The sequence below is a fragment of the Salvelinus fontinalis genome, chromosome 25 (assembly GCF_029448725.1).
Source record: "Salvelinus fontinalis isolate EN_2023a chromosome 25, ASM2944872v1, whole genome shotgun sequence".
NCBI classification, from domain to species: Eukaryota; Metazoa; Chordata; class Actinopteri; order Salmoniformes; family Salmonidae; genus Salvelinus; species Salvelinus fontinalis.
In genome coordinates this window covers 677,192-687,141 of record NC_074689.1, presented here as the reverse complement: position 1 = coordinate 687,141, position 9,950 = coordinate 677,192, and positions in this window count along the sequence as shown.

Below are 9,950 nucleotides of genomic sequence, written 5' to 3'. Positions count from 1 at the left end.
CTGTCAGTGATGTCAATCTTCTTTGTGCACAGCAAACAGGACATATGGGCATGTGTGTTTCGACATGCATGCAGTTGAGTTATGCAAGGTGTGGCAACGCTGTGTGTCTGAACCAGTCTAAACATAGGCCCTACTAAATGTCCTCTAGAAATAAGTACAGAACCCAGCAGCGTTGCTGTTCTTGTCACAAGCCAGTGTGCCTGGCACCTACTACCATACCCCGTTCAAAGGCACTTAAATATTTTGTTTATTCACCCTCTGAATGGCACACATATAAAATCCATGTCTCAATTGTCTCAAGGCTTAAAAAGCCTTCTTTAACCTGTCTTTCATCTACATTGATTGAAGTGGATTTAACAAGTGACATCAATAAGGGATCACCTGGATTCACCTCGTCAGTCTGTCATGGAAAGAGCAGGTGTTCTTAATGTTTTGTATACTCAGTGTATATGTATTGCCATAGTAATACATACCATAATTGTAAAGTGTTTATTTGTAAAGTGCTTATTTACTTTTAAGGGGCAATATGCAGTTCAGCCTTCCACCTTTTTTGTTTTCAAAAGTTAATATTTTGGGTTCTGATGGGGTTAAACAGTTTAACTAAGTTCATGAGGCATTTGTAAGTTATATTATTAAAGAATCGTTGGCTATAATTAATTTAAAAGTCCCAAAATTGATGTATCAATGGCAGTTCCCCTTTAATGGAGGATTCATGTCATTGTTTCTTCACAACTAGTATGACAACCAGCACAGATAGTTTTGCATTCATGAAGATTGTTTATCACACAGTTGCAATTGGATATTGAAAGAAAAGAGGCTTTACTTAGTTGTTTAAGCCTCTCCTTGTTTGTGTTTTGGGCATTACAGGATAAATTATTCAATATTGTGTGTACTCCACATAGGATGACTCTACTAGTTTTCATATAATAGAGCCTAATGCTCTGGAATTAGTGGAACTATTGTGTAATAAATGGTACCACAGTTTTGTGCTATAGGGGCCATCTGTGATGACTCAGATGGCCTCTATAGCTGAGGAGTGGCATGATTTAAAGGTAGTTTTACTCTTTAGTCTCATGGGTCCATTTACGTCAAAGGGGGCAGGAATGAAAGACTGCTTGCATGGCTTTTTGGCATTAGATTATGGGATTTCTGATCATTATTTCCCATTCACTTCTGGAGAAGTTGCACTGTATCTCTCTTGTAGAAACAGGCCACGAGCATGCGATGACACAATCCATCTGCTTCACAGTTATTGGGTTTGATCATTCCTGTTCCTGCTCAAACAATTACAAGAGCGTCGCACATTGAGAATGATGGAGAGGATTTGTTGGCACCATTGATTTTCTTTGCATGCATTGATGTTCACACAAAAGACAATACAAGACATGTCCTACGTTGTAACTGGCACAGTCAGGAAGCAGGACACATCCTAGGACCAAACTCATACAAATCCCACGGTTTACACAGAAAACAGCTAGAATAATGGTACAAATAATACATAAACCTGTGTGGACCAAAGTTGGGTTTGACTCCATTTCAAGTCAGTTGAACTGAACATGGAATTCCCCATATAATGCATTATAATATGATGTAAGTTCCAACTGGGTTTAATAACATGCATGTTGCATTTAGAATGGAGACTAGTTTTAACATGCCATCCAGCAGTACCATCTTAACAGAGCTCTTGAAAAGACAGTTTACATGTCTGGGTGTGTCTGACTTATGCGTGCAAGTCTAGACATTACATAGCGGTCGTAGATGCTCCTGACATGGTTTCCAATGCATTATAACTGCATCATAATACATTATACCTGGATGCTTTTATGTATTACCTCATTTTCCATACCACCAATACCCTTTTCAGTAGCTTACTCACATTACTCATCATGTTGTTTCAAGTCTCCTTTTTACGAGAGTTGTTTTTTCAGATTGGTGACCATCATGGGTTGCCTATGCGGAAATGTGTGTAGGGACGGTTCTGGTACTTTTCCTGTGCATAGTCTCATGCTAGCTACTTAATATCTCCTCTTTGAGTATTCACACCTTTATTTGAGGATAGCAGCATCCACTGACTACCTATTGAGGACCCCGCTCAACTTTTCTCAGGTAAGTTTTTGTCCAATTTCTTCAGGAATGAATTACAGCTGCCAACATAAGAATGTGCATATGTTGCTGAAATAGGTTTTGCTAAATAATGTGTATATCAGCATAGTGCTAAAGCCTACATGGGAAGAAGGTGATTATCTTCAGTGTTGGGGAAAGTGGACTTAAAATGTGAAAACAAAATGCACTTGTAGAACATTGATCAGGGGCTGCTCAATGTGCCAACAAAATGTGGGTAAAGATTTGACTATGTATATTTTTTTGTAATTTTTCTAGAACATAATTGTGCATGATAACATACTAGATACTGAGGAGTCATTTCAGCAAGCCATGACACCCACCATCAGAATGTTCTGAAATTCTCTCTGTAGTTAGAAACAGGTAAGATTGGCAACACTGAAATATTATATTGTTGAAAAAAAAATGTTATCTTGAAGAAATTAAGCTTATTAATTGCACCCAAATTAGCCATTTTAATTGATGGGATTCTGATAATATTCAATAAATATACTACCCAACATCCGTTTTTTTATTTTATTAAACTCGGCAAGTCAGTTAAGAACAAATTCTTATTTACATTGACTGCCTACCCCGGGCCGACAATGAGCCAATTGTGCGCCGCCCTATGGGACTCCCAATCACGGCCAGATGTGATTGATAATGGAATTTATATGTTTAAATTAATGATTAGAATATTCCACCCTGAAACCATATAATTGTATGACATTTATTAGAATCATAAAACTGTAATCTGATGATGTGTGTAGTTCTAGTCAGAATTAGAACAAGGACCTTTTGTTCCTTTTTAGTATGTAAGCAGGGTGCATGTGGGAAACAAATGGTAAGAGGAGCTATCAACAGACAAGCTGGACCACTGTGTTCCTTACAGGACATTCTGTCTCCACCCGTGGAGGGGAGAAACTGTTAGGCTTGCAGAAGATTATGAAACATGTTGCAGATTAAAGAAACAATGTATCTGTATAGTGGAAAAACACAGACTGTCTGAGCAAGGCGTAGCTTAAGATTTGAACTTGTATGTATGTGCGTAGGATGTCTACTGTTTGTGTGGAAGTATGTGCACAGCTATAAAATGGATGTCTTTGTATAATGGACTTCAGAGTGCTCTCGTGAATAAACATTTGACTATTGTAGGCTGGGCCTCTGTTTGTATTCATTTCAACCAGTATCTTATAAATTCTGGGTTGCAGACTGAGTAGTTAACTTCTTATGGCTGCAGGGTCAGTATTGAGTAGCTTGGATGAAAGGTGCCCAGAGTAAACGGCCTGCTCCTCAGTCATAGTTGCTAATATATGCATATTATTATTAGTATTGGATAGAAAACACTCTGAAGTGTCTAAAACTGTTTGAATTATGTCTGTGAGTATAACAGAACTCATATGGCAGGCAAAAACCTGAGAAATTCCACTTCCTGTTTGGATTTTTTCTGAGGCTGGTAGATTTTCAACCAAGCTCCCATTGAAATTACAGCGAGATATGGACTTTTCACTTCCTACGGCTTCCACTAGATGTCAACAGTCAATAGAACTTTGTCTGATGACTCTGTTGTGAAGGGAGGGGGGGGGGCCGAAGGAGACAGGAATGAGTAACCACTGCCATGAGGTGACCACGCGCGTTCACGTGAGAGGCAGCTCCGTTCCATCGCTCAACTGAAGTCAATGTAATTCTCCGGTTGGAACGTTATTCAAGATGTATGTTAACAACATTCTAAAGATTGATTCAATACATCGTTTGACATGTTTCTACTGACTGTTACGGAACTTTTGGACATTTCGTCACGTTTTAGTGAACGCGCTTTGTGACTGGAATTGTTTACCAAACGCGCTAACCAAAGTAGCTAATTGGACATAAATAACGGACATTATCGAACAAATCAAGCATTTATTGTGGACCTGGGATTCCTGGGAGTGCATTGTGATGAAGATCATCAAAGGTAAGGGAATATTTATCATGTAATTTCTGGTTTCTGTTGACTCCAACATGGCGGCTAATTTGACTCTTGTTCTGAAATCCGTCTCAGATTATTGCATGGTTTGCTTTTTCCGTAAAGTTGTTTTGAAATCTGACACAGCGGTTGCATTAAGGAGAGGTATATCTATAATTCTATGTGTATAACTTTTATTATCATCTACATTTATGATGAGTATTTCTGTTGAAACGATGTGTCTGCACTATCATTGGATGTTTTTGGAACTAGTGAATGTTACGCGCCAATGTAAACTCCGATTTTTTTATATAAATATGAACTTTATAAAGCAACATGCATGTATTGTGTAACATGAAGTCCTATGAGTGTCATCTGATGAAGATCATCAAAGGTTAGTGATTAATTTTAGCTATATTTCTGCTTTTTGTGACTGCTATCTTTCGCTGGAAAAATGGCTGTGCTTATTGTGGTTTGGTGTGACCTAACATAATCGTTTGTAGTGCTTTCGCTGAAAAGTATATTAGAAATCGGACACTTTGGTGGGATTAACAACAAGATTACCTTTAAAATGGTATAAGAAACATGTATGTCTGAGGAATTTTAATTATGAGATTTCTGTTGTTTTGAATTTGGCGCCCTGCACTTTCACTGGCTGTTGTCATATCATCCCGTTACCGGGATTGCAGCCATAAGAATACCTGTCCCTGCCGTCCGATGGTACCACGCCGAAAAACCGTGCACGGGCGGGTTGATGACCCGTAAATTAAAGATCTGTCCCCTGACATTAGGGTTCCATAACAGGCCGGTATATATCTAAGGTCGGCAGAGACGGTGACGGGATCCAGGCAACATTGCTTTTCCCAGTCTTCAAGACGAAGGTCAGTAATCTTTATTCACGAATTTGGGGGGAATGATTTAAGATATCTTTGATTTGATCTAAAATATTTGTCTCCGCCAACCCCACCACATGGGGCCAGTTCGTACTGTCAAGGCTCAGGAGAAGACTCAGATGCAGACAGTTTCGAAGTAACAAAAGTTTATTACAAAAACGGGAGCAGGCAAACGACAGGTCAAGGGCAAGCAGAGGTCAGTAATCCAGAGTGCGTGCGTGCGTCTCTCACGTGATGCTCTTGATAGAAGTCCGGGTGGAGCCTATACTATTCAGTCTCTCGTGCATGTGCAGGGCAACCAGACGCAGTGCAGTGTTACACTTCATCTCCACCGCAAACCACTCCTGTAGAACGTCCCCGACACTCTGACAACACACACAAATCCAACATTATATATACACACAGCATGAAACACAAAAACACACAAGGCAGAATGATACACACACACAAGGTTTGAAACATTGTATTTTCTCTAAAATAAATCACGCTGACACAGGTTTGGCAATAATACCTCCCTGCAAAGCACCTCCGCTATACGTTATATTTTACAGCGAAGGCTGCAGCAGAAGCGAATTTCTTTGTCGGCCACGTGTTTGCGATTGGCTGGGGAACAACTGCTGGCTTATGGCCCTGCCTACACCTGTTTTTTAAAATTATATGAGCACAAAATGTTCAACTTTATTTGGAACGGCAAGCCAGGTAAATTAAACTGGCCTATTTATATGATGAATATGAATTCGGAGGGAAGAAATTATTAAATATTAATTAAAGCGTTGGACCTCTCACTAAAGGGTTCAGTCATACAAAAACTATATACTTAAATCTGAACTGGTCCTCTAGCAGATTAGTAACAATGTCTCACCCAGTGTTCAAGAATGTCATTTTTACCTTTATTCAGATTACAACCTCTCACTTTCAATTATTTGAAAATGAAATAATCTACAAAATATAACTATTTTTAAGCCATAGAAAGACATTTTTGTTTAATCCACCAGAAAAGATATTACAACAAATATTAGGTTTGAAAAAAATAAAACAAATGTTAAAAACTGTATAATTTTTGTCAATTATATCATAAATAGGACCGGTGGAGTTATGTCACACATGCAGTTAACAAAAATATATGGAAATGTCTGCTCCATCCAAAATTACAACCAAATTGATTACAGAATAGCTAAAAAATGGAGGAGGGAAGTGGAAGAGGGGGAAGGTAAGGAACTTGTCTGTTGGCACTGCATTAAAGACCAAAATGGGTTAAAGAAAGTTGTGATAAATTGAAAAGTATACCAGTTTCATTTTAGTATCAAAACATTTACAAAATTGAGTTTTTCATTGCAAATTATTATACAAAATTCTTGCAACCAATAGAATGTTATATACAGTGGCTTGCGAAAGTATTCACCCCCCTTTACATTGTTCCTATTTTGTTGCCTTACAACCTGGAATTAAAATAGCTTTTTTGGGGGGGGGGCGGGGTTGTACCATTTGATTTACACAACATGCCTACTACTTTGAAGATGCAAAATATTTTTTCTTGTGAAACAAACAAGTAATTAGACAAAAAAACTGAACCTGAGCGTGCATAACGATTCACCCCCCCAAAGCCAATACTTTGTAGAGACACCTTTTGCAGTAATTACAGCGGCAAGTCTCTTGGGGTATGTCTCTATAAGCTTGGCACATCAAGCCACTGGGATTTTTGCCCATTCTTCAAGGCAAAATGTCACGCCCTGGCCTTAGTTATCTTTGTTTTTCTGTTCGTTGGTGTTGGAATTTAGGTGGATGCTATTTTTCCGGACAGTTTAGTCATGTGTGTTTGGACTGGTATTTTTCATGCGCCTGTGTGTTTGGGCATGACCGTTTTCACTGTCGTCAGGAATAAAAATCCACGTTCTGAACTAACCTGCTCTCTGCGCTTGACTCCTCCACCCAGTAATCCTAGAGGTTGTGACACAAAACTACTCCAGCTCCATCAAGTTGGATGGGTTCCGCTGGTGTACAGCAATCTTTAAGTCATACCACAGATTCTCAATTGGATTGAGGTCTGGGCTTTGACTAGGCCATTCCAAGACATTTAAATGTTTCCCCTTAAACCACTCAAGTTTTGCTTTAGTACCTGTGAGTCTTTCTGGGTAAGTTTCATAGAGTATTTTCCCCCCTGGAGTATTCTTCAAGCTCTGTCAAGTTAGTTGTTGATCATTGCTAGACAGCCATAGATAGAAAAGAGTAGAGTACCAGGAGTGCTGCCCTGCGATACACCACATACATTTATATTGGTGGCAGGTAGCCTAGTGATTAAGAATGTTGGGCTAGTAGCCGGAAAGATGCTGGTTCGAATCCCTAAGAGAACAACAAGGTGCTTAACCCCAGTAAGCCGCTCTGCTAAATTACGTAAATGTAAAATGTTTAACATTAGAGAAGCTTCCATTAAAGAAAACCCTCTGTGTTCTATTAGATAGATCTGAATCCACGATATGGTAGAGTTTGAAAAGCCATACCAGGTTATGGTGAATAATATCAAAGGCTGCACTGAAATCTAACAGTACAGCTTGTTACTAAAGCCAATTATTAAGTATAGTTTCACCAGGTCATCTAAGGCATTTTCACATTGCACAGCAACAGGAAGCCAGGGAGGCATGCAATTAACCTAATCCCCTACTTTAATCTTGAAATATAACTGCGACTATATTCTCAAAATGTGAATTCTCTAAATTAAATGTCAAGTTTATTCTCAATATATTTCTACTTTATTCTTGAATTTAATTTAGACTTCATTCTCGAAATATTGCCACTGTATTCTTGAAGTTTCTCAAAATACTATTCTCAAAATACTGCCATTTTATTCACAACATTCCATTTGAACTTTAGTACCACCACCCATCACCGTTTATAAAAATGTTCTCTTCACTTGGCCCTAATACTTTTCCGTACCATGTAGATAATTTGGTCTGCAGAGGGGTAATTGAGATTGCCAATGTTTGAAAACCTAAAGACAGCATTGCAGTTGGAGCTGTGCTATTTTTGCCAGTGCTCTTGTCCTTGGCCCAGCAACTAATATTAGTCTTTAGTGTTTCAACTCTCAGATATTTGCTTCCTTGACTCGCACAGTGAGCTTCCAACCACTAGAGAGCAGTAGTGTATCAGCCATTTTGAATAGCCCCGAAAACCTAACAACGTTACACTAGTCATTGAACTTAGTATTTGTTTTAAATCACAAGGATAATGAATAATACTTGTATTATCGGTAGTTTGTCATAATCATTAAGTCTAAATGATATTGCATCTTCTAAAGTTCTTCAGAGCTGCTGAGTCAACTTGTTTTCTGCTCCTGAGGAGGAAACTGAGAGGTGAGAGAGACACAGCGCTAGATAGATGCTCTTAACCAACTGTACGGCAAAAAAACATGAAAAAAACATTCTATAGGAGGGCTCCCAAACTGGCAGCAGTACGTTCAGAATCAGAGAGATCAATAGACATATTATCTTCACTTACTCATCACTATACACAAAGCAACCTTATTGAAACATACAAAATAAACAAAACAGACTGCCATTGGCCATAAGTCTGGCCAAATCTGTCACTGCACATTTGTATTCAAAGATCGTTTGAATAAGAAGATTGATAGACATGTTAAGTAGTAGCTTAGAAATGTAAATTAGCCAACTGTAGCATGCTGGTATTCCTTGCCCTTGATATTTGATTTGAAACAACATACTGTATAGTGTCTATGACTACACTGAAATATTGCTTTTCAAGTATGAGCCTATCTACCACTTGTTGATGTCTCTCTGTAGCGCAGATGAAGTCTATGATGTTGCAAAAGAGATATTGCATGTCTTTCAAATGACACATCCAGTTTGGTTTTGATATCAGACATATTCCCCCCATTTAAAAACTCTGCAGCGGTTGATCAAGAGATCCAGGTTACTGCTATAAACACTTCAAGATGCAAAGCAGGTGTTTTCTGTTGAGTTTATTATAATAAAATGGAAAGGGTATTTTAGGAAACACAAAAGATATTTGATTGAGGCAATCATGTTCCGTAAAATGTGTTATATTGAGCACCTGTGTATTGGAGGAGTTCATAATTACTTGATGATAAAACATCCCAAAGCAGTTAAGGATCTTCTTACGATTAGCTCCCAATCAAGGATGCTTTAGGCAGCAGCATTTTTTTTTTTTTGACAGTCAGTCAGTCAGAGGAGGAGGAAAAAGCTTCCATCTAATTCCCATGCAGGGAATGTGCTAAGAGCCCAACTTTCTGCTTCAGTGGACCCCAAAATCAAAGCAGGCAGGCTGATACGTCATCAGAGCACACAACAGAACATTGTACTGTATACACTCGGTTTGTTGTTTATATGAAATATTTTTCATTAAATCGATTTTATTCAGAACTAAAGTTTTGTTACTAAGGATTCCACGACGCGGTTAGCCTTCATGGCTGGGACTGCAAGTTTGTGTTTCATTTTTTTGCGTGGATTCCACGAGTGCTAGCTGGGTGTATTACAGACACCTGTCGTTGTCGTGGGAAAGACTCATTTTTATATTTTTGTAAAACAACTGGTTGCAGTAAAGAGCCAACCTGGATACTAAGGAGATCCTTAAGGAAACTGACGAGTACCAACAGCTTTATGCTATGGAGGAACAACATACGCCATCATGGAAAGTGAAAATATCTTTAACCTGACAAAAAAAGAGAAACAGATTCATCTACAGACACAGACGATGTACTTACTGTTGAAGTAGAGGCTAATGCTCTGGCTGGAATCCATGCAACACTGGAAAAGTTGTGTGAGGAGGTAGCAGAGCTGAGGGGGAGTTTGGAGTTTAGCCACTGTGAAATTCTAACTCTCCAAGCAGAGAACAAGGCACTCACAGCCAAGGTAAAAATCCACAGTTCCAACATGAATTGTCTACTCAGGGAGAATAGGGTGATGAAGGAGTCGCTACTAGAAATACAAAGTCGTAGCATGCGTGAAAATCATTTTTTTTCTGGGATTCCTGAGGACGAA